Below are 26,966 nucleotides of genomic sequence, written 5' to 3'. Positions count from 1 at the left end.
TCAGATATTCCCAGTGACAACTTCACACAAACATCCTGTTGAAGTCCCTCAAAGCACATCCTATACTTAAGAGCACTCAGCTGCCCTGCTCCTGAACTTAGGAGCAAGGAAACACACCTCCACTCAAGCTAGGAAATTCTGAAGACTTTGCAAGCTTTGTTTTGAGATAACCTATTGACTTGTCCTTCAGGACAGACCCTAGAGACAGAAGGAACCGCGAGAAGAGCAAAGGTGCCTTTGGAAAGGACAGGCAAGGACTCCTGTCGCCAGGGAGCCTGAAGTCACTTAAGTCACGGGGACGCACCTGGGGCGCGCAGACAGGGGGGCTGAGCAGGAGCCCGCGAGGCTAAAGGGAGGGAGATAAAAGGCGGGAGGCGGAGCTGCGGGGCGGCGGGGGCGGGGGCGCGGCTGGCGGCGGCCGGTGCAGGCAGGCTCGTAGGTGGCGCCTCAGCCCCAGCCCTCCTGGCTCAGTGATCTGTGGTGCCCACGCTGCCCTGCTCCCCTGGTGCTCCGTTCCCGCACCGCACCGAGCGGCCGGCCGCGGGGAGACGTCCCGGAGAGTTTGCCTGGGAACGCCGGCAAGTTTCTTCCTCTGCCCGCTTTCCGGGAGCGGAACCTGCAAGGCGCTCCTACCAGGAACGGATGCCAAGGTAACCGCACTGGGGGTAGCGGATGCGAGATACCCGGGTTCCGTGCGCCTTTGGGCACTGCGGTGGGTGCGGCACTGGGTGGGCGAGAAGTGCATGGCACCTTTGTGGCTTCATTACCCCAGGGGCAGAAGGTGGTATCTTGGGGCACTGCAGACCACTTTGATCCACTTTGTTGGACCTGCAAAGGGAGGGAAAGAGGACTGCTGCATACACTTTGGGGTAACTTAGAGCTACCTGGAATGGATCCTGCTCACCACCCCAGCCCCAGCGCCCCCGGACAGGTACCATGAACTCCAGGGTTCTGGAGACACACCCTCGTGGGGACAGGACACCCGAGGGAAGAGTGTCGAGTTTCCTAGCACCGGTCTGTCCAGTCCTCTGGCTTGTTTGGTTTGAAGTTGAGCGTCCCTGCCCTGGTGCCTCCTTTGCCCTGGCCCCAAACTCCAGCAACTCTGCAGAGACTGCCAGCCAGGTGGGAAGGAAGTTCCTAGCCCGGGCTGGATGGTGGGTGACTGAGCAAAGGGCTGGAGAGGACCAAGTGAGCCTCAGGTGTGAAGCAGGTGAGGGGAGGGGGTGCAGTGCTTTCTACACTGTTGTGTGTGTGGGGGGGGGCGGGGGGGGGCTTCTTTTGCACCATTCCCTACCGCTCTTCTGCCAGGTTTGAATATCCTGCCCGCCAGCATGCTTCTCGAGAAGGGCTAAAAAGTAGCTATGTTTGATGCCTGTCAGGGATTATTTCCAACTAAGTTCTCAAGTGTGGAGTCTACAGATGCTGCCCCTCTTCCACAGATCGTAGTCACATGGCCCCAAGCCTCCCATGGGCAAATTGTGCTTGAAGCAATCCGAAGGTTTGGGAAGGAATAGAGTGTGTTTCTGTAAGCAACCCCACCTCCATCCCATGGTGCAAACAAAAATATTGTGGGTGTTTAGTAGGAAACTCCCCCTTTTGATGGGGTTTTGTTCTTTGGTTTTTGTTTGTTTCTCTGCTTTTCCTATCTAGTAATTAAGGCAGAGTGATTAGATTAATTAGTGTCTATTTTTCTTCTTTAACCCTTAACATTACATTGTTCTAGATCTATGCAATTTTATCTTTACTAGTCCTCTTCCTGCTGGCTTAAAGAACATGAACTCACACAAAACACAGTGTGACCATATTTAATATTTATCTGTCTCCCTGATTCAATGGCCCTGCCACCTGCCGCTTCCCCGGCATAATCATAACACCATATGCCTGCCTACCAAATCGAGGATAAGAAGAATATCATTGTTTTCTATGGTCAAAAGTACCCAACTATCGGATTTTACTGTTGCTTATTAGATAAGGTGCTCTAGACAAGATGAATCGATTTAAGACAGGACAAATTCCTAATTCTACCCAAAGCTTGAAAATTGTTATTTTCAAACACAATACCTGAACACTTGGACTTGCTTAGTAATTGAGGGAAAATTAAACTATCACCAAATGGGAAACATTTTGACTGAAGACAATCAATAAGAAATGATACCTATCAAACACCTAGAAAAAATGAGAAGGTTTTTTTTTCTTATTTCCTTCGCTTTTTATCATCTTCATAGGGTGGTAGCCTCCTTCAGAAATGAGTACCTTGCATATGGATTTGGTATTTACTAACTGAACATCATATTGTGTGATAGAGGGGCTTGGTGACAGTCCAAAAACGAGTGGTTTAAATCATCCCCAACCATCTGCTCTCTCCCACTCCCTTACAGTGCAATATTTTGTTCTCACGAGTATTCAGGCATGCTTACTCATAGCACACCTCTGCCTGAGCATCCCTGCAAAGCTGACACTGGTGTCAAGTTTGACCCAAGCTGTCAGGCTGCTACTTTTCTCCCATAAACCTTTGGTTTCAACCAAGGAAGAAATCAAAAGTCTTGAGTCATCTGGGAAGGGTAGCATAGATTCCAGGAGAATCTAACTCTTTGTACTCCCATCTTTTGCTACTAGAGAGAACCTGGACATTAACGCAGCTACAAGAGCCTTCTGGTGGTATTATTTGCTTCATAGTTACAATGGGCATCATTTGGTGCTCTGAAGACTTACATGAAACATGTCTTGATCTCTAAGAGTGATTGTGGTTGCCTCCTGGGTGTGCCATCTTCCTGGAGAAAAAATTACAAAACAGAAAACTAATGTAATATTCTAGACGTTTAACTAAATACGCATAATAAATAAGGAAAGAGGAATGGCTCACTGAGGTTAAGGAGCTTGCTGCCAAGCTTGATGACCTGAGGTCATATACCAGGACGGACATACAGGAGACAACAGACTCCGTCGAGCCATCTCCTGACCTTCCCCTTGTGCATTCACAACACACACGCATGCTTAGTTTTCTACTGATGTGATAAAACACCATGACCAAAGCAAATTATAAAAGCAAGGCTATGTTAGCTTATGGTTTAAGAGGGTTAAAGTCCATAATGGTGGAGCAAAGGGGCTGGCAGTAAGAACAACTGAGAGCTCACACCTCAATCCAGAATCGGGAAGCAGAGTGCTTACTGGGAATGGCTCCAGTCTTTTGAAACCTCAAAGCCCACCCTGAGCAACACACTTTCTCTAAAAAGTCTACACATGCTGATCCTTCCCAAATAGTTCCCCCAACACACACATACACACAGACACAGACAGACCGACAGACAGACAGACACATACACACACACACCCCTTAGTTAGACTTAAATTATGCATAGCACTTCTCCCACAAATATTTATCATGCATGAATAATATAGGTTAGTTTACCAAAGATGGTTTATGGATATAGTAGTTGACATTTTTGTATTTGTTGTGAGTAAGTCAGCAAGCCTGAAATTGTCAAATGAACCAACAATTTCTGTTTTGTATGTGTCATCATTTGAGAGAGGTTTGAGGTTTTTAATCCCCCCCCCCCCATTTCAATTGCCTATTTGGAGCAATTTTTCTCTAACACAGATAATAGAAAGAGTTTTGTATACATGTACGTGCTCCTTGTGTGCGAGTGTTTGTGCATGAGCACCTACCCATGTGTAGGCTAGGAAACAATCTTGGAGCTTCTTCCTCCTGAGCTTTCATCTACTGTGTCTTTGAGATGAGGTCTCTCATTGATTCGGAGCTCTCTGTTAGACTGGGCTGATCTGCCAGTGAGCCCAATGTTTGTCTGTTTACACCCTCTGGCTCTGAGATTACAGGGTTGCACCACTGTGGACTACTTTTTGCACAGAATGAAATTTTACTGTAAGTCATCTCATTATCCCCATGTTTATTTATAAGTCATTAGAAAATAAAAATTGCCAAATCAAAGCTGTATGGTGTGTGTGTGTATGTGTGTGTGTGTGTGTGTGTGTACATGTTCATACACTTCAGACACTTCAGTAGTTGCCCTATCCCTCCAAACCTTTGGGACTATTTATCACCCAAAATTAAGTCCTCAGGATAGACAGAATGTTAGGTATATTGCTTTACATCACATTTGGGTGCAGTACTCCAAACTGATTTTCATGGCTTTTAGGAAAAAGGTAATAGTGATTTTGTCAGAATGCAAATATTTGATACCCAAGCAGTAATGAAAACCTGGGACAAGGCTTCTTGTTACCATAGCACTATGGACTATGCTTATTTTGAAGATCTGAGGGCTTTAGCTTAGAAGGAACACTGCACTGAAGAGAATAAACCCAAACTATAGATAATTCTGAACATAAAGTTGCCCTTAAAATATGGTCTAATTTAAATCTTTGTTTCTAACACAAGAATGTGTTACCTCTTCTTTGTTGGTGTACTAAAAATGAATTATTGAGGGAAACTGTTTTACCATGGATAGTAGGTACTCTGAATTATTCATTGTAATGAGGGGAATACAGGAAAGATAATCTAAAATCATGGTTACTTAAAAAGTCATTTGTGTTTGTCTTTAGAATATGTTACGTGTTTAACTTAAAAAAAGATTTCCATTGTTATTGTGGGCAAGTTGCCTTTCTAATTTTGTTTTTGTTTAGGTTAATTTTTAAAATGAGCTTACATGCCTCAAATACCAAAACCGGTTTCTAAGGAGGTGGGGTAGGTGGGCACCTTGCCCAGAAACAAGCTGGATGACAGAAATAAGCAAATCTGGAACAATAACTTTCCAGTGAATTATGTATAATTCACAAGATAATCAAGATTGTATTGTATGTCATTTAATGGACACATTAAGTATTGGATATATTCCTGGAAAAACGAGAGGTTATTTTTGTGGTTGTTGGTGTGTGTTTGATGTGTGTTTGGTGTGTGTGTGTGTGTGTGTGTGTGTGTGTGTGTTGTGTTTGTGTGTGCATAAGAGGCCAAAGCTGGCCTCTATTGCTCTTTGCCTTACTTTCTGAGTTAATAATTGAATCTGCAGCCCACTGACTGGCTCTGTTACCTGGTCAGTGGTCTCCAGGGACTCACCTTCCTGCTCACCTCGCAAAGCTGGGATTGGAGGCAGGACCTTTCACTCCCAGTTTTTTACTCCCAGCACTCAATGCTTGAACCCTGCACCTTAGCCACTTAGTCATCTCCCTAGCCCCCAGGTAAGAGTGGTTTAGTCACAATTTGAAAATTTTATTCTCACTTAACATCTAAGTAATATGTTTGTGTGTTTATGGAAGCTAAATAGAAACAGATTAATTTATAGGCCTTATAAAGTGGAATTTTCTAGTGTTTCTGAAAGCCCACACCTGTGTCTGGTGTTGAGTGACACCCCCAAGCCTCGTGGATGAATTTGCAAAAGCAACAGTAGCAAGAAGCCATCTGAATAAGGGATTTTGCACGTTTGATCTCTGTACCTATGTTCCAAATCAAAACTACATTTCGTCAACGGGCTGCTTTCAAGTATCCACTGTTATGTGGACCCAGTTAGATAAAATAGTTGAAGTTCAGCAAGGCTGCCAATTTAACAGATTTCTATTGTGTTTTTCAAAAGCTCTAGGGCAAAATTGGTTGTGGATGAAATAGTTTCTTGAACAAGAAGCTGATTCGCACACAGCAGTTGCAGTTAAATGCTTTGTTTATAGTCAGTGTTTAGTTGTACATAGACTGTAGAGTCACTGACCCTGTGGACTCAAAAGGACCAGGAAACTGCTGTGTCAAAGGTTGGAAATGCCGAAGCTATATGATTGGAAAAGCAGATACTATCATTTTTATTGCAAGAATTCACAGCCAAATTGTCGCTTTTATAGACGTGGAGAGAATGGCAATAGAGAAGGGTGTAGCCTTCAGAATGGAGACTACGTCCTCAGAATAAATGTACTTTCTGTTTAATGTGGGGGATACATTTGGGTTTTATAAGGCATGGCATTATTTTTTTAAAAAAACTAGACTAGAATGAGTATTTTAAAGAAATATTGTGGTTGGAAATATAAAAATTGAAACCTATAGGATATATTTTATAATAAATTTATTATGGGAATCAGTTTCTCCTGGTCAATGCTGAAGTGTTAGAATGAAAATTATACATTTTTCACAGAGCTGAAAAGACCTCGGAAATAATTTATTCTAATTAATAGTTAAGGAAATGATGATGGTGGCCCAGAGGGATTGTGGTGAGCGGATGAAGGCCACACCAGTAGTGAGTAGCTGAGGAGAAACTGGACAACTACTCTGACTCACTCCAGTCAGGCACTGCATAGCAAATCACAGAGTTATGGACGGGTGGGACAGGATCACTGGGCTGCAGTAGTTACGAAGTGAAATGGTGCAGAGCTGTGGATGAATGCAGAGGTCTGCTTGGCTGTCTCACGTCAAACCCTAAGCAATCAACTGCATTGGACTTGGTCCTCAGTCCTTAGTCTCAACCTTCTTATAAACACAAATATTTTATGTTACTTTATTAGTATTCTGAAATGTAATTTTTACTAATACAGTTAGTGAAAGTATCAATAATGAAAAGGAATCAAAGACAACTGTGGTCTGTGATTTGCATTTCTCTGTGTTGCTTAGGGATGAGTTTGCTCAGACACAGAGCGGAGCCAGAACCATGTGCATGCATGTGCGCTATTATAGATACATACATAACAAATTTGAATTTAAGACAAATAACAATATTAGAAGAGGGCCAGGCAGTGGTGGCGCACGCCTTTAATCCCAGCACTCAGGAGGCAGAGGCAGGCGGATCTCTGTGAGTTCGAGGCCAGCCTGGTCTAGGAGAGGAACCAAAAAGCTGTAGCGAAACCCTGTCTTGAAAAAAAAAAACAATATTAGAAGAAATGGAGTGTGGGAAAGCCAGGAAGATGAGACAATGAGGGTAGACTGAAATAAAGGTAGATTAACCACAGCACAGTTACCTGTATGGAGCAGGAAGAAGGAAATAGTTTTTATTGTCACATAGGGAACATTTGCCAAGTCAAATACAGACAGTTGGGGCAGAAAAATTCTGGAGGTATTTTGCAAAGAAGAAAGTGAGCGCTCTTAAACCATTGTCTCCAAAATTCTGACTGCTCCATGTAGAATTTCACTGTGTTACTCTACTTCACGGGCTCCGCCACTACCTCCATGGTCTTCCTGTAGGCTAAGGTATTTCCTGTGATGCTCCTGTCTGTTCACTCTTCTTTTGACCAACCCACTGACCTACTGGTGTCCTGTCCTCAGTGTCCCAGAGCCATGAACTCCATTGTCCTCTGACTCAGGCTTGTGTTCTGCTTTGCTCCTGTTGTTTGTCACATTTGTAAAAGGTCTCTGGCACTTACTTCTCTTAGGAATCTATTTATTTGTATTTAACTTTGAGTGGTGACTACTAGTGTATAAGTGGATTAATGTATTAATTCTCTTAATCATTAGCTTTGCTTAAATGAATGTCTCTACAAAGCATTTAAGGTTTTCATATATATTAAATGTATATTTAATATGAACTATATGCATATAAATTTATACACATGTATTTTGTGTATGTGTGTTTATATTATATTTCTATATATGCAGATATAATTTTAGACAGTAGAAACAGGAAAAGAAATATTATTAAAGTTGAATTTTTTAATGTTCTTGAAATATGCTTATGCAAACAAGAAATTGCACTAGTCTAATAATAGAAGTCACACATAATATATAATGCTTTGAAGAATGCTTATAGCAGAGACCAAAATCTACTGCCAACTGAAGTAAACTATTGAGTTAGACTTTAGTTATACTGCTTGGAATAAATGTGTCCTTGCTAGAATATAGGAGTTGAGAGATCATAGAATTTCATTGTCTGCCTTAGATATTTAAACTTTGCAATGTTTACAACCTGGAAGCATACCAACTTATTGTATCGTGGCAAAAATGTAGTATTTACAATGAGGTGAGATAGTTTTGAAGTGTGTGTGTGTGTGTGTGTGTGTGTGTGTGTGTGTGTGTGTGCAGATATACATGTAATACAGAGTTTTGTAAGATCACAGATAGAAGCAAAGAATACATTTTCTCTATGGAATTTCAGTATTAGAGGTAAGCAAGCAACTTTAATTAAATGACCATACTATGAGATATTTGTTTCCGTAGATATTTCCCAATATGGTGTGTCTTTCAGAACATGTGTATCACACTCTTTAAGGCAGAGGCACTTTGATGGTGTGTCTTTCTGTGTATGTGGGTAACCAGTTACTCTGACAAAGCCCTAGATTCTCTATACTGAAAGCCATGGGTCCCACATCTTTTCCTGTAAAAGAGATGCAACCATGGTAAAGAACACAGTTTGCCCTGTGACTGTTTTGCTGTGTTTAGTTCATTGGTACTGGAAGCCTAATTCATGGTCAATTGAATGGCCCAGATTCAACCTCTGAGGCCTGGCATTGCTCTAATTTTGTTACAGTTTCTAATGTGGGTACAGCAGTGCGGGGAGTTGTAGAAAGGTGAGGTTGCGTTGTGGGATTGCGGGGAGCTAAGTGGAAGAGGCCCTTCAATCATTCCACGAAGAACTATACAGGCAGTGAAATTTATTGGAGTATCTTCTATTTCTTGTTCTGTTCCTTTTTTCATGGAAAGAATAAAGGCAAAGATTATGAAAGTCAGTACTCCCTCTCCTCTCCTCTTAATTTTATGATTCAAGAGAACAATCTTTGTCAAAATTGAAAATGTTTTTGCACCCTGATAAACCTCTGTACTGATAAAATAATCCAAATCAGACCAAATAAAACAAAATTAGAAAAAGCCCAGATTTAATGGATACCAATGCACCCAGGTGGATCTCTAGCTCCCCCAGAGAGGAGACAGGGAAGGAATACCCAGAAAACTATATGTTTGTTCTCTGGAATACTGTTTAAATATCCTGTGGGAGTGGTTGTGAGCATCTCTGGGGGAAAGGTATGGACTGAGACAATCCCAGGGGAGGGACCTTGGGATGGATCTTCTACCTGAACATTCCAGACTCTTTGGATATATGGATTCCAGGGGCTGTAGTGTGGTCTTAACCCAACCATTCCAGACTTTTTTGGTAGATGGATGCAAGCAACTGGGGTGACACTTCCAACCAAACAAGAATGAACAGACCCAAGGCAACCTGCCACTCCATTCACATGAGCTCTGTTTACTGTAGACATGTGGTGTCACTCTTAGCTGAATTCTGCAAAAACATAAATTAAGAAAAGGAAAAAGCCTGTCCTGCATGGTGAGGACATCTCAGAATCTTCTGCTGATATTAGTGAAATGAGACAACACTGTTCATCCAAGAATGTGATACTTACTTTTCCAATAGTTTTACAGGAAGTCCCTAAGTCCACTTAGCCCAGGACTCATTTCTGTCATTTTTATTTCTTCATTTTGACTCCACTAGGAATTAAAGTGGTGTCAGCTTATTTTAAGTAAACATCATCTATGAATTCTTAGAAAAAAACGATTTTCATACCTTAAAAGTTAAGTTCAAAATAGAAATAAAGATAGTGAATTTTAGAAACATTTCTAAATAAATTTAGGTTTGGGTTACCCTACAGAATTCTTTAAATAGGAACTCAAAATGTAGGCAATTTATTTATTTCTGCAAAGAGCAACTTATCGAGTACTAAAATTAAAACCTAGGGTCTAGGAAGATGGCTCAGAAATTAAAAGCTCTTTTAGAGGACCTGGGTTTGATTTCCAGTACCCATATGGCACCAGACACATATCTGGAATGAAGAAATACATGTAGGCAAAACACTCCTAAAATAAAATAAAAAATAAAAAAACCTACCTGTTAGTGCCGTTTTTGGACTGAAAGTGCACCACCTATATCCTATTATGTTGTTCCTTATGCCATATGCACTTTTCTTTCCAGCTAGAAGCTTACTTGTTGGGGATTGTTGTTCTGAGACCAGCTCTGCAAGGCTGGAGTTAGTTGAACAAACTGCTGGGGTTTCTCCTGCTCCGTGAATCTGGAGCTCAAGATGCACAATTATTAAATAGTTAAGTAGCCATCTGTACTTACATTATACTGTATAACTTGAGCATACAAATATATCACTTGATGAATGTCTGGCAGAGTTAATTTTTGACATTGATTATTGGAAAATTACAACAACATTCAAAGAAGAAATGAGCTTGGACATCAATTAGCTCCCGAGGATCAAAGATCACCAATTTAGAAATGCAGAAATTGGGCTCTTTTTGGGGTTCCCCACACATAGATATTAAGTACTGTTCAATAAGAATTTCTTGAATTATCAGTGTATATTTAATATATAATACTCTGGAAAACAAAGGCAAGGCTCAGATCACCTCTATAAGTTTCCCAAATCAAACATGGGACATCTTCCCTCCTGTCCTCTGCATAAACCTCCAAAATTCTAAGTCAGGGTTCCAACCTTGACAGTTCCCCCCAGCCACCATCAAGTTCATTGTCTTGAGAATTGCTCCCTAAGTCACTACTAGCATGCCTCTGTCACCACTGAAGTATAAGCTGTAACTCTTGTCAGTCTCATAGGCTTCAGCACATTAGACAAGGTTTCAGAAATGGTTTGGCATTGCCCCACCTCTAACACAGGAAGACAAACCTCTCCCCATTACAAAGATAGTCATCACTCCTTTGATTACACACAGCTCTTGCATAGATCACCATTATTTTGGTCCATGGCAAGGACCAAAACTGTGCACCTGATTTCTTAAAGCCCAGCGAGTCCCATCTCTCCTGAAGTTCCATCAATTCACCAGTCACCCTCTTCCCTCAGCCCCAGCTGTCTGACTGGCTTCCACTAGTTCCAACTCACCAGGCTCTTTATCATGCCCATACAATCTAAGCACCATGCCCAAAGAGTGCCTGATTCATTATTAGTTGATGTTTTCAATATAGCAACTCACATATCAGTTCCTCAAGTGAGTCTCAAATCCCTCATCAGGTACATTTATACGCAAACACACAAATACACATATTTATATGCATAAATATTCAATAATAATGTATCCATATCCTTCAGTATCCCTTGATTAGAGTGACTTATTGGTCACTAAGGTATGGACTCATCTAATTTGATGGTTGTTGTATTCCTAGAAAACTAACACAGTAGAGTGCTTGCCTCAGAATTGGGTGAAGTAAATATTTGCAGAATAAATGCTGACTGGACATTTATTTATTTATTTATTTATTTATTAATAGGAAGTGGCCATTCTTGCACATACGCTATATGCCTGAGCCAGCCAGTGTTCTGTTGCTGTGAAGAGACATCATGACCACGGCAACTCTTCTAAAGGAAAGCATTCAACTGGGGCTGGCTTACAGTTTCAGAGTTCTAGTAACACTCACAGTAGGGAGCATGGTGGTCCTCAGGCAGACATGGTAGCTGAGACTTCTACCTCCAGCTCTGAAGGCAGCAGGAAGAGAGAGAAACTGGGACTGGCTTGGTCTTTGGAAACCCCAAAGCCTACCCCCAGTGACATACTTCCCCCGACAAGACCACACCTACTCCCACAAGGCCACACTCCTAATCCCTCTCAGGTAGTGCATCTCACTGATGCATTCAAATATATGAGCCTATGGGGCATTCTGCACACACATACCTCCTTCATAATTGAGTAAAGAGATAGACAAATGCTTGTGGTCTAAGAGGCCTCGCTCATTTCCTTCATAACCTCCCCAAGCTGCGCATTCCTGTCTTCTTTTCTCTTCACTCTCAGTGTGTTGGGAGTCACTTGAAAAAGAAATTGCTCAAAACTGATGAGAGCACATCAAAGGGACATAAGAGCAATAATGACCTCTCACCAGGTAAATCTAGGATCCTCTGAGCATGAGAAGTAGCAATGTGTATAAAGAATTAGAGAACATTACTGAAGGAAAAAAATCCAGGATCCCATGAGCCTGCAGTGTGCTCGTGCAGATTGGGGGAAGGCAGGGTGAGCAGTCTCCACTTTACTGGGTCATCAAACCCATCATTAAATGCCGAGGTCTGTAACTGCTGCTGTAAGGATATTAACAAGTATCCCTTTGCTGAGGAAATGTTTCCTGGACAGAAGATCCCCACTATCTCAGACAGCTCCTCGATTGACCTCTTGAAAAGAGAAAGCTCCTTCAGACAGGCATCAGCTTAACCATGTGCTCAAATTCGTTACCTCCAGTGGAAGAACAAACTCCCTTCTTCAGAGTACTGTCTAAACACAAGAGTTATCCAGGATCCAACTATCACAAAATACTTGGACAAACTCAAATTGATAGAAATTTGTCAGTGCAACCTAGTACTTAAAAAATGTGAGTGCCATTTTTCAAAAACAAGAAGCCTGAAGGAGACTACAGAACTAAAGGGGACCTGGTGACTATCTGTGCACCGTCTTTCTTGATTAGACTCTGGATATAAGAAAAGTTTTAATGAAGAATGTTGGGATAATTGTGGGACATGAACTTGAGCTGTAGGACCTATAACAGTATTTATTGTACCTATTATTAAATTTGTTGAGTGACAACCATTATGGGACTTTGAGAGACATTCCAATATTGGACGTAATTGGAGGTGAAATCATTTGGTCTCTTCCTCTTGCTTTAAAGTGAAAAACAAATGTGGGGAAAGGAAATAACTTAATACAGCAAAATGTTAGCAACCATTGAATCTAGGTGAGATTTGCATAGTCTTCTTCGTATTATGGCTACATTCATGATTTAAACACCCATCAAAGGAAAAATCAAGGGAGATACTCCACAGTTCTCAACCAACTTTGCAAATAAGATTGTTTTTCCATAGCGTAGTGAGCTATTGTGTAAAAAAGTGCTTTAGTCAATTAGTAACATTCCTGAAAGTATCTGATATATTCATTCAACATAAGAGATAAAAGGTCTTTTACTACTTGGAGGCCAGTGAGACATTGTCTCAAAAAGAAAATTTAAAAGAATATCAGGAAAAAGTGGTCCCTTAAAATAATATGCTTTAGGCAATGCTTTAGCCAATATAGGAGACTATGCATGGTGACAGTATCAAAAGGTATAATATTTCCCATGTTCTAGTTATACTTGAGAACATTTTAGCATGAGAAATACTGACTGGAATGAGGCTTTGATGGGAATATGATTTTCTTGTTCTTCTTCTTCTTCTTAAATCTAATTCCTAAACATGGGTGCTTATGTGTAGAACAAAATAGACCGCAGTATGAACACCATTCACCTTTGGCCAGGGCTCTACGGTACTAAAGATCCAGAGAGGTTCACATGGCACATTGTTAAAAGCTGGCAAGGGTGTTAATGTTTAGATATCAGAAAAGATACTAAACCACTAACATTAGTTCATCAAAGCACTCAAACCAGAAAGGACAGTGAGGGGTGCCTGCTGCTTTGCCAGACAACCTGAGTTCAGGACAATAGCCAGAAAATGGAGAAGTTGAACTGATTCCTAAAAGGTTTCCTCTGACTTCTACATGCATGCTATAGCACATGCTCCCTCATACATACACATACATGCCACACACAAAATAAATAAAATATAATAATTATAAAGATCAACTCTCCATTCACTCGACAAAAACTTGAGGACCAGTTCAACATCAAACTAATACATATATGTCCCTTTATGTATGTGTGTATATATATAAACATAAGTAACTTAATTTTAAATTACATAAATACATATCTGTACATATATAAAAGAAGTAATTAATTTAATTAATTTATTTCTTGAGGAAAATGTCAATTTTAAAATAATTATGTAAACACTTCCTCCTACTGTTGAAGTTTATACTATAGTCCTGGACTGGACTCTCTAGGAATACTCCCTGGTGCTAATGTATTTTTTAGGATTCCTTCAGATAGCATCTTCATATAATCAGAAAAAATGGAGTGATCCTCTATGAATGAAAACATTCATCATCTACCGTATGTCACGGTACACAACTTACATCTTAGTATGCAAAATAGTAAACTAATTATAAGACTATTGATAGCTATTTTGTGCCAGATTTTATAGTATAATTCATAAATTATGCTATACTACATTACTATAATAGTAGCAAAGAGAAAAGGTTTCTGAGAGATGTGTGAGAACTGTTCCCTTGATATGCATAACCCATACATACTGTTTTAAATTTCACTATAGTAAGATCTTCATACTAAAAATTTGTAGCTGATCTTCAGGCTTTATGATCTCAAATATCAGTGATCAGTCTAATGTTGATATTGTTCTGATAAGGGGAAAAGAGCAACAAATTGTTATAAGGTGGAACCTGTTTTTATGGAGTCTTGATCTTCAAACAAAAGTAATGGTAGCTTTGTTCTCCTGCCCCCTTTTTTCCTCCCTCCACTCATATTTATATCTGTAGTAAAATAAATGATACCCTTAGTGCTATTGAGAGAATTCTAAGACTTAAGAGAACTGGATGAAATTGAATTTAGTGGTCTTATTAAACTGTTAATATTTTATTTCATTTTTCTAAAGTTTCAAGACCATGAATAAGTTAAAAGTTGTATGAATTTATAGTTATAGGAAGGCAGACTTCCATATAGAATTTGCTATTAAAAGAAAACTGCTCTGCAAACAACTTGTGTAGGTAATTATTAGCTAGAAGCTATTTGTACTCTAAATTATTGCATATACACATATGATAATAAGACTTTGCACAAATGGAAACTTTTGATAATAAATCCATGTAAATGATCATGCCTGAGGAAATAATTCTAGATGGTATAAATGTATTTGAATTGCCTGCAACCAGAGTGCAGATTTCTAGACCAAGTATGTGACTATATTTCATTCATGATGTTTAATAGGTCATTGTACCTAAAGTCTCTGAAAGGATGAATTAAACAAGCAGTGGAGAATGTACTTTGCTGCTTGTACACATAGTAAAGTGTGCAACCACAGGAGAATTTGCAAAGTAGCACTGTGAATCTTTCACCAACATTAAGCTAAACTACACTCAAAATCACAGTTATTGTAAGTAAATATAAACCTTTGATCTTGACCTTGGAACTACTCTTATCATTACATATGGAAATTACTACCAATTGGATTTTGTCTTTGTGATGTGTTCACCACTTAGAACAAGCACCCAGAGTGAAATGAGTTCCAAAGCATCTACACTCCATGAATCCTAAACCCCCATGACACTGCATGGGACTATATACAGCTCCCACCTCAGATCAGCTGCATTACATATTAAACAAGTAAATTAAAGAGATAGGGTCCACCCACTCCCTGTCTTCACTTTAGATTTTGGTTATATTTGTGCTATGTCAATCTCGTATTTTCCCATTCAAATAGAACCAGAACTCACGTGGGAGCATTTCACTGCTGTTTTCCATGCTTAATTCTTTTAGTTGGTACTGCTAGGTTCCATGGTCAGGGAGTTTATTCTGGGGTGACATACCACACATTCTACTCCCTCAATGTTTTTGGGCTTTTCCTTCTTTCCCTTCTGCCCTCGCACAGCCTGGCCCGTGTCTCTACTCCACACGCCATTTTCTGATTACTTTCCACTCTTAAAGCAAGGACGGTGAACAAAGGAGGTGGTGCACTGTCTGCCTGCAGCTCCAGTACTGGTCTCCTTTAAAGCACTCTCACAAGCTTATGCCCTGACTCCTGTTATGACATTCAAAAACCTGCAACTATGTTGTGATTTAGAGGCTATTCCTTTTATTATTTCCCTTCACAGCACCCTCAACAGGGAGACCATCCTAATAGCCAATAAAAATGGTTGCTATGGATGTTATTTTCCTCAACCACACAGCCCCAGTTATGCCGAGTTTCAACAGGAAAACATATAGTTTTCCACCATGCACTTTTGTCTAAGCTCGCATTGATCCAATCTCAATGGACAGCCCTTTGGAACTACAATATGAATTTTATAGAACTCCATGTCCCAAGGCAGGCATATGTCTGGTAAGGAGCCACCCAGATGTCCCTTCCATTGCATTAATAAACTTTCTCCTTGTTGCACAGTCTAAAGGTAAATTCTTTCACTGCCCACCAGTTCCTTGCCCACAGATAGTCCCAGGAGAGCACCCAGAGAATAGACATCTCAATTCTCTTTTCTTGTTTCTGTTAAAAATAATTCATGTTCAACTAAAGGCTCAATAATTCATCTGTCAGTTGTTACCCTTATGTTGTTTTTATCTGGATTTTAGAGAATTTAGCAGGCATGTTTTATGACCACTTGTTTATGGATTGAGCTTTCCTTGCTTAATTGAAAACCTAGTTATTTTTCTTACTCTTTTCCACATTTAATAGTTTCATCATGTGTCACAAGATCTTTGCTTCACCATAAACTCATGTCTCAGAGCTCTACTCACTATTTTTGACATCAAATATTTTATTTAATACCCAAGTAAAATGATATAAAGGCAATTTAAAGGATAATAACAAGAAATGAATGCTCATGTGCCCATGGTCAAGCTGAAGTGTCCTGTTTTTGTCAGGAGATCCTACTGCCTGTATCTTAGGTGCTTACTATATATATGGTTAAGATCCCTTCTCACTCCACTCATTGATGATCAGTGGAGAACTTCTGCTTCAGGGAGTAACTCGGGCATCCAGCTTGCTCCAGCTCCTCAGTTCTGCCGTCCCTTTGTTTCTGTACTGTTTCATCTGTAGATAATAGAGAGTGTGGAGAATTGTGAAGGATGTTTTAGATGCTAGATAGTGAGAAACGTGACTATTTCTGTCCAGATTGGATTGTATAGTAAGAGGGATCAAAACAAAAAGCCTGGCAGTGAGTTCAGGAATCAGAGCAAAGAGAACATGGTCCTGGTCCCTCAGCACCTTCTGTGTGCTCCGCGCATTTGCTCACTCAAAGAACTGGCCCACTTCAGGAATCACATCTCAACAGTCTCCTTTCCCTTCTTTCCACACGTCAAGTGCAGTCCTTCAGTGTTGCTCTGACTTACAGTCTATAGAAACAGATGTATGTTAGAAATGTGGGGCTTAGTTTTGCCATTTGAAAAAGAATATGTGTTTATGTGAAAAATATGCTTGTTTTCATTGCATAAAGTTTTTGACACTACTACTCAATTTTATACTCTTTCTAATTGTGACTGGAAATTCTTTGAGCTATGGAAAGGCTTGCATTCAAAAGTATGCCAATCCAACGATGAATTCATCTATATCTTCTTGTAACTTATTTCTACCTTATATTTTTACAACTGCTATAGTTGCAAACATATATATGTTTCTAGTGAATTTTACTGTGATAAAGTATACACTCTATCCTTATATTGCATTTAATCTTAACACTTGTCTTGTCTGACCTTTGGCAGCCATTCCAGCTTTCAGTTGATTTACATTTATTTGGCTAATGTTGGTACATTTTCTATTTGTTTACTTCCAATTTCATCTTCATGTTCTAAATCTGAAAAGATAACTTTGCTAGCTTTAAATATCTAGGGTGGTGGTGGTGCACATGCCTTTAATCCCAGCACTCGGGAGGCAGAGGCAGGTGGATCTCTGTGAGTTCGAGGCCAGCCTGATCTACAAGAGCTAGTTCCAGGACAGGCTGCAAAGCAATAGAGAAACCCTGTCTTGAAAAAAAAATCTAGAGGAATATTTATTATATTTTGATATCTTGCACTTATGATTAATCTAGGGTTTTACTTTCCCATATTGTCTATTTGTGTACAGAGAAGCACGCATGTTCACACGTGTGCAGCTCCTATGAGTGCAGGTAGGGGCAGGTAAGTGTACATGTGTGTGTAGGCTAGAGTTCAGTCTTGGCTGTCATTCCTCAGGTGCTAGCCTTCTTTTTATTGAGACAATATCTCTCACTGGTTTAGAACTCCCAAGAAGGCAGAGATGTCTGAATTTTTGAGATGCCTCTGTCCTTGCCTTTTCTGATTTGGGATTACAAGGGTTCACCATTGCCAGACACGGGGGCTCACACGTTTAATCCCTAGACAACAGAGGCAGGATGATCTCTGTGGGTTAGAGGCCAGCCTGATCTCCATAAGTTCCAGGAAAACCACAGTTATGCAGTAAGAACATGTCTTAACAAAATGATATGGTCACATCATATACATACATACATACATACATACATACATACATACATACATACACACATATATACATTCATGTATAATACATACATACATACATTTATATACATATATGTGTTGGGTGAGTGTGTTCTCAAAGATTGAACTCAACTCCTAGACTATGCCTTTATTCCAACAAATTAGACACTTGTTATTTTAATCAGTAGATAATTTTGATTAATCTATGTGTTTGTCATTTTCTTTGCTTATTCATTTTTTTTTCATTCTAAATCCTTAGAGATAACTCTGCCAGGATTTAAGGTCGAGAGACCAGTTACTATTTTTTTATTTTAATATTTCTTTATTTTGCAGCTGTGATATATATATGTATATATATATATATATATATACATATATATATATTTCTTTTTTTAAACTTTCCCCCTGTGAAGTTAGAAATGTCTTGCTTTAACACTTTCTTAAGATTCTAAGTCTCTATCATTGACTCAAGAGAACTCTTCATCATTAACTAAATATTCTATCTAGGTGTCCAGGAAAAATAGCACATGGCCAGTTTTATTCTCAGCAACCTCTCTGATCTCTTGTCTTTTCCAATTTGAAAGACATATCCTCTAAGCCTGCCAATAGCCATCCTTTCATTTTGGGTTGGCCTAGTTTCATTTCTCTCGCTGTGATAAAACACCCTTGCGAAAAGCAGCCTAGGGGAGAAAGTGTTTATTTTAGCTCACGGTTCCAGGTCACAGTCCATCCCTGTGGGGAAGCCAAGGAGGCAGGAACGTCAGTCAGCTCTCACATCACATCCGCAGTCAAGAGCAGAGAGAAGTGAACGCACACTTGCTTACTACTCAGCTTTCTTCTCAACCCTTGCAGCCCAGGACTGAGACTCGGGGAACAATGTTGCCCATAGTGGGCTAGCTCTTCTTGCCCCAACTCAACACCGAAAACTATGACTTCCTTGTCTGACAACTTTGATCAAATTGGTAGTTCACACTAACCATCATAGCATCCACAACTATTTCTGACCTCTCTCCACTCCCCACCTCTAGATCAATTCTTTTCTGCATCCTATTTCTTCTGCTGCTCTTAGTCCTTTTGCACCTTGAGGCAGTCGTGTAGATTATAGGGAGGCAATTTTTTTTTGAAAACTTGTCTGACAATAATTATTTTGCGTATACTCTTGACTGAGAGTTTGATAACATGTGCTAACATTTAACATGTCGTGATGTACATTTTTTGTTGGGAATTTTGAATGTGTCTGTGCGCCACCACCTTTGTCTAGACTCCGACACTGCTGTTGTTAAGGAATCTCACTGCTGCCGTTCTGGTCATTCTCTGCGATGTGAAATTTCCTTACTCCCAGTGCTCTAAATGAACAAGGTATTGCTCCCTTGATACGTTCATTTGTCATCCATTGTGTTACATCTGAGAGTGGCCTCTGTAAATTGGGAGACTTGTGACCACCACTTCTCTGCAGTTTCATCGCATGATGTATCTAATAATCTCTCCTTTTCCCTTCTCGGCCCTCACTATCTGGAATTCCTGTTCTTAGATGTTGACTCTCTTACATTAGTCTCATTGTGCTCCCTTTTTATTTGACAATTATATCTGTTTGTCCCTTAACTCTATTTGCTGAGTAATCCCTTTATCTCCTAACCTTTCTGATGACTTTTCTTTTACATTTGATTTCATTTTTCATTTACAAGAGCTTTTTGTTGGTATCTGATTTCTTTCTGTTAAATACAGGGTCCTGAGAAGCCTGGTGCACAATTCCCTGGTTGCAGACAACATCTTGCATCTTCTTGTTATTTCTCGTAGAGTGTGGCTAACATTTTACAGCATTTTAAGTTAGCTTTCACTCCTCTTTCAGTAACCCATGTTCTAAAATGTATAACTCTCTCTATATAAGCATTTCTTCCTACCTTATCTATGTTTCTGTAACTCCTTTTCTTCCTAATTCCTTCATTTTTGTTTTAAAGGCATTTGAGGAGGGAAGAGAAACAAAAGAAAGTGTTTGGTCTGCCCTCATTTATCTACAGATACTCTTCATTGGCTACTTAGCTGAATTAACTAAAGTAATAAATTATTAACATTGAAAATATTATGTTTGTGAACTTTATAGCATTTTTAGTGTTTCTCAGTATTTTATTCCCTTTATGTGGTTTTAGATATTTCTGGTCTTCCCTGGAGTGCTGATCCTGTATTGTTCTTTCTTCCGTTTTTTTAGCATCAAATGTTTCTGTGTATAGTTTCTCACTAACTATGTTAGGAGGCGTCTTTGACATTTTAACATGATCGTGATTTTGTGGTGTGCTATTAGACTATCCCAAAAGATGTTTACTGTGCAATTTTTGCCAGTGTGTAGGGTCTTTTATTTCATTTATCCATTTTAAAGTCACGATTCCTTTGCTAATGTCCTTCATGTTGCTTCTGTATGAAATAGATGAAGATAAACTGAATGGGTTTAAGATACAAAGCAAGAGGGAAAACAATGGTGCACAGTAGAACCTAATAAATATCTGCATATGATTGCTAAACCAGATTCTCTATAAACATAATACTTCTTCAGAATCTTGTTCTTTCTGAATTAGCAGAGAAGGAAATTTAAAAATAATGTTGTATACAGATAAAAAAAAAACATAAAACTTATTTTATCTAGATGATAATCAGTAACATTTGTATTTAAACTTTAGTGAGTCACTGTTTTAAAATTTATTCTAAAACATACGAACAACTTTTTTAATTTAAGGAAATATGAGACTTTTAGTATTAAGTATTTATTCTGGGAATTTGTTTCATTGAAATAATATTAAATATTTGACATTAAGTGTAGATGTTATTTTGCTGTAAAAAATTGCCATTCCAACACCAGCTTGACCCTTTCTGTGTCAGGCTGTAACTTATGATCTTACATGAACAGGTCTTTTCGCAGAAGAAGCCAGCAGATAGATAAGAATGGCTTCCTAATATTCCATTGCTGTTACCTCCGAATGCCACTGTGTTTTGTTTGCTTTCATTTCTGAAAGTTTAATCTCATTCAACCTTTGGGCTTGGAGAGATAACTTTGTAGTTAGGAATATTTGCAGCTCTCACAGAGAACCCAAGTTCAGTTCCCATACTGAAAGACTTTCCACCTAACTAAGTCACATTTTGTGATCTTACATTTTTTTGTTGTTGTTGATTTTTTCTTCTGGGCCAACCCATAGTTAGTTGTTGTTTCTGCTCTTCTTTAATCCCATCTTCACAGTTTTAGGTTATATTAAATGTCTATTTATTGGATGGAGCTAGAAAACATCATACTGAGTGAGGTAACCCAGACTCAGAAAGACAGCTATCACATGTACTCACTCATAAGTGGTTTTTAAACATAAAGCAAAGAAAACAAGCATACAAATCACAATTCCAGAGAACCTAGATAACAATGAGGACCCCAAGAGAGACACACATGGATCTAATCTACATATGAATTAGAAAATGGCAAGATCTCTTGAGTAAATTGGAAGCATTGGAACCATGAGAGAGGGTTGAAAGGGAGGGAAGAGGCAGGGAGGAGAGCAGGAAAAATGTATCGCTCAATAAAATCAATAAAAAGAATGTAAAAAATGTCTATTTATTAAATAAAGAGCATACAGTGATGATGTCTTGCCTTAGTTTCTTAATCACAGTTCTATATGTTTCATACCTCAATATCCTTTAAGATTCCCACTAGGTTTTTTATTTCCTTCTTATTTGAACTGAAGGAAACCCTTGGGCTCTAACCTGTAACCTGTTTTATTCTCCCATTTCCTGTACAGACACACTCAAGTTCAGCTGTCGTTTGTCATGGTGCTGATTTTTATAGCCCTGTTTGTCCATTCAATCATGCTTGGATTATTGTATCTTAGTCTGAGCCCTGCATTTAAAGGAAGGCATTAGCAAACTCAAATGTGTTTGGAGGGATGATTAAATTGATTGAAGTCTCCTAAACCATGTCCCATGAGGAATGGCTGAAGGAATTGTGTATATTTATTGTTTATCCTGGAGTAAAAAAGATTGAGGGCAGACAGAATAATTGTTTTCAGTAATTGGAAAGTCTGTCATGTAAAGGAGGGAACAGATTTGTTATGAGTTGTTCTAGAAAGCTCTACTAAAATCACCTTGGACAAAGTATGAGCAGAGCTATTACAATATTCTCTTATAATGATCAGTGATTAAACCTTATTCCTCTTGTTTTTTCTTAGCACAGAGTTTTATTTATACTGGGAACTAATGAATATTTATTGACTGGATTTAATCAATATGATTGAAAGAACAAACCTCCCAGTAAACTAGAGTGCCTTTTAAAGTAAAAATATCATGTCTTTCAACAAATCTTTATCAACTGTCTATGAAACAGCTGATTCTGTTCTTAGCTCACAGGATATAAAACTACCAACATCTTGATGTTGTGGATGGATTCTGTGGGCAAGAACACTTCTAAAAGTTTTCTTGAATTTGATAAGTTCATATCAACCTCATATGCTAGGTACTTTCATTATTTACACTGTAGACTTGAAGAAACTAGGCTATATGGAAGTTTTAGACTGGCCAGTTTTGAAAAGCTGGTTAGAGTTCAAATTAGATTTTAACCCAGGCAGTCAGACTCACTGATTTACGTCCATAACTACCGTGATAAAAACTGACAATAATGAAGGACAAAAGCATACCAAAGTATGAAAACACCCGAGGACGCGAGGTGATCCAATCCTTCCTTCTGGACTCTACTCCATCTCTCCCCAAATGTCTGTGGCCTCCCCTCCTGTCAGGCTAGTCTTCACATTGTCTCTGAGTGATCATCTCAAAAGCAAATGCAATCATTCTACTTCCTTCAAATCTTTCGTTAGCTCATGATGTCTGCAGGACACAGCTACCACTGCCTTTTGGACAGCAAGGCCTCCTAGTATCTGTCTCTGCCTGTCCACCTTACCTCATCTCTCCCAACACTGTGCAAACAATGTAACTAAATGGCTCTGTCATGTAGACCTTGTCTGGCAAGGAAACAGGGTTGTTGTGGGAATGAAACTATCAATATGAAATGTTCAGAGCAGTGCCTTGCGTGTAATAACTGCTCAAGAAATGTTAGCGTATTTATTTCCATCTACTTCTGATGATCCTGACAAAACTGCTGTGTGCTCCATATAATTTAGCCCTTAGTTTCCTCACTCCACTGGCAATTGCTTTGTAATAGATTGAGAAATAAAGGGGAAGTATTGGCTCTCCCAATTAACAAACTCAGAGGCAGAGCAAGCACAAGCAGAGTCCAGGCAGAGTTACTCCCCTGGTCTTCAGACTTCACAGCCTGGCCTTCCTCCGGGATAGCTTATGATGAGGCTGGCCTTCGTCAGGGCAGCCAGAGGGCTTCCAGCATAGCAAGAACTATGTATGGGAACTATGTATGCCTTTTATATTCGTATTCAGTAAGACTGAAAATATCATTTTCCATTGTCGTTGAGCCTGGGCTCTTCACTTTGAATAGCTCCTCTGTCACATGATCACTGTCACTGGGGGAGCCAAGAGTCAGCTGGGGTAAAGGATTAACTGATGACCCTAAAAGTTATGCCCATATCCTAACACCCAGAAGCTTACCTTGAGAAAGGGCCTCCGTTGTTGTAATTAGCTTTAAAATATATAGGTAAAATAATACTTCAGTATGTGAGTGGGCTTTGAGTCTGCTGGTATGCGTGCTGATGCTTTTCTAAAGAGAAAAGGAACATAGCGGAAAGGGCCACGTGAAGTCAAAGCAGCGACCAGATCTAAGAAGCCGTCCTATGCCTGGACTCCCGGAAGCCAGGGAGGCAAACAAGCACTCTTCCCTTTGCATCTAAGCTGTGTAGCTCTGATTCTACCTTGACGTCAGATTTCCAGCTTCCAAGACCAGGGGAGAATATGTTGCTATTGTTTTTGTGTTTTGGTTTTTGGTTTCTTGAGATAGGTTCTCACACAGGCCAGGCTGGCCTCAAATTCACAGGAGATGAATGTACAGGCCGTTTTTGAGCCTCCTTTTTTTTTTTCAAGGAACATAGGTGCCCACTGCCAAGATTAAACTCTTATAAGTTTATAAGTCCATTTACAGAGCTAGGGGTGGGGACAATCTATCCTAAACTATGGAACTTCTACATAAAGTGGCAACACAGCCGTCACTTCCGTATTCTTCAACTCTACTTTGCACTTGTAATTTTTGGTTGTTAGGCCACTGTGGATCACATGCTTACAGTCTGAGCCATTTTTTATTTACCTTTTCTGAGGTGATTCTATTGATTTCAACAACAAAACAAGATCATTCATTTGACTTTCTAAGTCCCTTAACAATCCACAGTTTTCTCTTAGCTGGTTTGACATGTTTCTCGTTGATAAACCTGTCAGGTTATTTAATGATGACTACCCAAATTGCCATTTTTCATTCTCTTGTGGCCAAAGTCTAGAACTTCTTCATGTGTGCCCTAAGGTAAACTGGAATTGATTCTGTATGTTGATTAATGGGATTTTTGTGATTCTGTACACTAAAGTTAGTGGTGGTCTTGAGGAGTCTTTACTGACATTTGGCTATCCATTACACATTCTTACAGTTAAAAAAAAAAAAGTAAAACCCCACAGTGGTTTTACTTCATACCTGCTTAACATTTAAAAAATATTTGATGCTCTAAACATCTAGACCAGGTGTGGACGCCAAGTAAAACTGAAGTATGGAATGAATGGTTCATTTAGCAATAACCCGTTTGAGTGTTTTGCCTCATCTAATACAAACAAATGCTTCCAAGGGCATTTGGATTTAGACTTATGCGGTCTTTAAAGAAAGGTTATTTTGCTTAAATGGTAAAACTACTATATTAAATAATAGAATGTAAGACTTCACAACTTTTCCCTTTCAAACAAAGAGTATAAAGGCAAAGCCTTGTCTTGTTAAAGACTTTATATAATTAAATCTAAATTACCACAGCTAAAAGTAGAAAGTACCTGTTAAATAAATTGTATGGGAAGTCACAGAAACAATACGAATAAAGAAACACCTAGAAATTAGTGTCTGATGAAGGAAGAGGTGACATAATCACTGGATGGTTGAGCAATCACACAATAAGCCATAAAATACAAAACATGAGGAACCCTCTGAAAAATATTTGAAAACTACCAGTGTCATTCCACTGATTCATAGCAATCTCACCAACTGGATTCTTTCAAAATAGTGTTTGAATGGTGCTTTACTTAGCTAGTTTTGTTGTTATTTCTGCTACAAAAAATATAATAAATTTAGTGCCTTGAAACAACACAAGTATGTAATATTTCTATGGATTTGAAGTCAGAAGCAGGCTAAAATCAAGGTGTCAGCTGGACCATTTCCTTTCCTTTTTGTTCTTTAGGCTTTCTGCTTCTAGAACCAATACAGTTGCCTTCTTCCTCCTCCAGAGCTAACACAGGTCGATCTAGTCCTTTGTCACTGCCTGACTGTGGCTACCACTTCTTTTTTCCTCTTCCACTGTTCAGAAAATTTGTGATGAGCTAGACAGAACTCAACCAGACAACTAAGAAGGATCTCCTTTATGTAAGCTTACCTGACTGTCAACTCACATTCATTTTGTGATCAAAATTATTTACTAGCAGGGAGATAGTGTGTTTGCCAGCTTTTGTAAATGAAAAGTGGACCTCTTCTGGAAACACTTGTAGCCCGCCCAAAGTAACACTCCTAACTTTTCCATTTTGGCAATGATGCTTTGCAAACGTAAGATGTTATCATTGCAGGAAGCTGCAGACAGGACACATGAGATTCCATGAGTTTTATGACTATTAGTTATTTTAAAATAACACTTGTCAAGGGGGAAAGAATTTGGTGAAAATGTAGAAAAGCATACAGAATTTCATATTAGGAAAATGGATCAAGTCAATATTAATCAGCCTCTAAAATCATCAACAAAGTAATAAATAATAAATCAAAAAATGGAATGGAGTGTGACTAAGTGGCATACATGCTTAGTGTGTAGGAGTATGTGGATTCAATCCCTAGACTGAAAATGTATATATAAAAGATTGTTTTTAAATAGTAAATTAAGCCTACTGTGCTATTACATGAACTACACCCAATCTCATCTAAAATTAACATTAAGGTCACATGTTTCATTTAATTAAGTTATTCATTCAAAATTTGCTGGTTTTTGTTGTTAGCACAAGGATCTATTCAATGAAAATGATTTTAATTTCCATCTATTTAATTATAACCCTGTCCACAATGAACTGAATATTGTTAGAAATATATCACAGCTTAACCTCAATATGGCTTATAGCAGCAATAGATTTTCACAGTGTTTATGTTTTGTTTTATTTTTAGCATATTTACCATACTTACCAAGAAGAACATTAAGTGATGCTACTAAAATGTCTGAGGGTAAGATTAATGCTTATTTCTTGAAACACCATCACATTCTGTTTGATTTGATAATTTTTAATATTATGTGATATATAGACTAGATACTGTCATCTGGATTTTATGGAGAAAGTAAATTCTACCCGAACAATGAGATGGAGATTTCTGGTAAAGAGATGAATGTGTACTTATGTTTTATTCCCCTAATCTAGTCCCAGGACTAAACAATAATAAATGGAATTTGGAAAGGAGAGAGCATTAGGGTATAACCAGACTCAAAACCAGGAACAGAAGCAAATAAACATCCATGAAATGGATAAAATTTGTGGGCCTGTTAGGTTGTAATTGGCAAACTGTTGACAGATCTGGTACATCATTGCCTGTGTTTGGTAGCTGGAGATAAGAAGGGAAATACACAACTACCTCAAAATAAAGATGATAAAGAAGAAGATGACAAAGAAGGAGGAGGAGGAGATGACAATGACAACAATGACAACGAAGGAATAAAAAGAAGAGGAGTGGGAGGAGAAAGAGGAAGAAAAAGAGGAAGAAGAAAAAGAGGAAGAAGAAAAAGAGGAGGAAGAAGAAGAAGAAGAAGA

General features: G+C 39.0%; 1 protein-coding gene across 1 annotated transcript in view; it reads left to right on the top strand.

Annotated features, from left to right (window-relative positions):
• The first annotated feature begins 505 nt into the window (after positions 1 to 505).
• Chst9 (carbohydrate sulfotransferase 9) overlaps positions 506 to 26,966 on the top strand; it is a 270,577-nt gene continuing 244,116 nt past the window's right edge. The window contains exon 1 of the mRNA XM_005355791.2: positions 506 to 650. The gene's annotated coding sequence lies outside the window, so the exon portion shown is untranslated. The remainder of the gene's footprint in view (positions 651 to 26,966) is intronic.

The sequence above is a fragment of the Microtus ochrogaster genome, chromosome 18 (assembly GCF_000317375.1).
Source record: "Microtus ochrogaster isolate Prairie Vole_2 chromosome 18, MicOch1.0, whole genome shotgun sequence".
Taxonomy (NCBI): Eukaryota; Metazoa; Chordata; class Mammalia; order Rodentia; family Cricetidae; genus Microtus; species Microtus ochrogaster.
This window is presented reverse-complemented; position numbering and strand designations above follow the sequence as displayed.